A 2,851-nucleotide genomic window follows, 5' to 3' on the forward strand; every position below is an offset into this window, starting at 1 on the left:
CTGTTAGGACAGTGGTCGGCAAACTCATTAGTCAAAGAGACGAATATCAACAGTACAACGATTGAAATTTCTTTTGAGAGCAAATTTTTTAAACTTAAACTATATAGGTAGGTACATTGTTATTAACTTAATTAGGGTACTCCTAAGGCTTATTCCATAGCCACACTCAAGGGGCCAAAGAGCCGCATGTGGCTCACGAGCCGCAGTTTGCCGACCAGGGTGTTAGGAGAATGAAGGAGGGGTTAGGTATTCTAGCACCTCTCAGGTGTACCATTGTGGGTAAGGGGATAAGGGATCTGTGAAAGAAAGAGGAGGCCCTTTCTCCACTGCCACAGCCAGTGACACTTCGGGGGCGAGTACATCCCTGAGGTGTTGCCACAGGGACTGTCCCTCTCCTTTACATACCTTGGCAGAACTGCGGGAGATCTCCCTAGTCGCCACATTTTCTTCAAATTATTTTCTCTTTTTAGTGGGCTGTTCCATTCCCGTATAGATATAATCCAGTCATCGGTTTGCAACAAGAGTATTCAGTTACCAGCTTATTGTAACTGGTTTCCTTCCTCTTCTACTGAAACTACCCTCCCAGAGGTCATGGTTGGCATCCTCGTTAACAAACCCAATGGCTACGTTTTCATCTTCCTTGACCTTTTTGGAATATTAGAAATTACTAGTTCTACTTGCATCATTGAAACTCATTCCCTGCGGAGATTCTTGGCCTGATTGTGCCACAGAAATCTCAAACTAACAAGCCTTAGGTTTAATTCACCAAATATGTGCTCCATATGTCTATTCTCCTATACTCCGTAATTATTTTAACAGTACTGTACCCACAACGTAGCCTTACTGAAGAATTTGGCATCAGCCTTCATTCCCTGCACCCCTTCCTGTTCCAGTCAATGATTAAGGCATGGTTAATCTTGTAAATCAACCTAGGAACTTCTCTCAAACCCATTCCCACCAGAATGGCCTGGATTACTGTCTCATCACTTGGCATGGATTATTGGATTGTTGGATTATCCTGCCTAACTCTAGTCCCTCCCTGCTTCAATCTATAACTCATTAGATTTGACCTGGGACCATTAAAATTGTCGCGGCAAAAGGGGTGGGGGATCACTTCTCAACCTAAGTCTCTAACAGTTCCACTTCAGGACAACATTCATTCTCCTTAAAGACACACACAGTCCATCATAACCTGGGCCCCAGCTTCCCTTCCAGCATTATCTCCTACCCAGATATGCTTCCTACATGCCAGTCACACCTGTTTCCCGGAAAAGGCTTATCCTCCTTTGATAAGATGTTCCTGACTCCAGAAGACATAATGAGTTGCTCCTAGGCTCTTAAGGCACTTAGTAAAATTTATAAGCCCTATCTCCATAATAATTGAACTTGTCAGAGTTTGACACTACACAGGATTCACCTTCAAACTTCACCAGACCAGGACCTGACATATAATAGGTCCTTAATAACGTTTTTACTTTTAATTAATAAGCCTTTTTGAAAATCAATCATTCTCCCTCATATGCTTATAAAATGCTTTCTTATTTCATAAGGCCTCTTTCTTTGGAATGCTGAATATGTTTTATTCCATGCCTTCCAATTTTCTCCCTATTTTTCCTTATTATCTGGTACAAATAAATTCATTCATATAGCTAGCATCTGTTAAGTATATGTGTACTTTGTGGGAAGGACTATATTTGATGCCATGAGGGACAGTGACTGGGAGTCTGAGGTTGGAGAGAGGTTTATTTTACATTGTGCATGCACTGCTGTTCCAATTTTGTAATTAAAAATAACAAATTAAGGAGCAATTCCAGCCCTGCCACGGGTCAGTAAAAATCCTGACGTAGCTTTTAGAGGTAGGATGTAGTGAATCCTGACCAGACCAAAAACATTACCCCTCCAGCTTGGCCCACCGCCCACTCCTTTCTTAATTAGTTAGAAATTCCCACAAGTAGCAATACACAACACAAGAGAACGACATCTCCAGAAGGCTGCTGTTAAGATATACAAATTACCTAGAAAAAGGAAGCTTCCCTAGATAGCTCTCAATTATGCACATTAGCAAAACATTAGCCAAATGTCACCTTGTCCCTTTTGGCAGAGACATATGGGGGCCACATGAGACAGAAGACAGGTTAATCTCATTACCCAGAAGGTGGAGGACAAGGCTCAGGACACTAGCCACCCCTCCCCACCAACACACACACACACACACACACACACACACACACACACACACACAGCTGGGGGCAAGTGAAGAGAGATTGGGAACCATGTGTTGTGGTTTTATAATCTGGCTCTGTGTCTGCCTCTGGTATAGCGTAACTCCTACGATGGGGGCTTTAAAGGAAGTGATGGAGGTGGCTTGCTGAACAGGGTCAGAAGGTCATTCCGGGGAAGCCAGAGAGCCCAAGCCAAGACACATCCAAGTGCCTCTCAGTTAAGACATGATGTGGAGCGAGCCTTAAATGATCTTTTAAAATCATGTGATCATATAAATAGAGGATCTTGAGCTGAAGTGGGACTAGCAGAAGAACAAGAGGAAGTAGATAAGCTACGACCAGGGGATTTTAGGGTCCACAGAGAGGAAATCTTCCTGGTGCCGCCTTTCAGGCACTGGTATGCATTATCCAAGGGGCCTTGGAATTTCCTTTTCACAGGAGCCTTAAGAACAGGACAGGCAATTATCTACCAGGATGGTCTCAGCTGTTCCAGCCTGAAGGCAAAGTTCATAATGAATCACTCCTTTGACCTGCTGATTCCAGTGGTTTAGGCACAAATTTTTAAAAACATTTTTTTTAAAAAAAAAAAAAAAGTCAACTAAGATGTTAGGGTTTTGTTTTGTTTTCCA

Source organism: Myotis lucifugus, unplaced genomic scaffold (genome assembly GCF_000147115.1).
Source record: "Myotis lucifugus unplaced genomic scaffold, Myoluc2.0 scaffold_8, whole genome shotgun sequence".
Lineage (NCBI taxonomy): Eukaryota > Metazoa > Chordata > Mammalia > Chiroptera > Vespertilionidae > Myotis > Myotis lucifugus.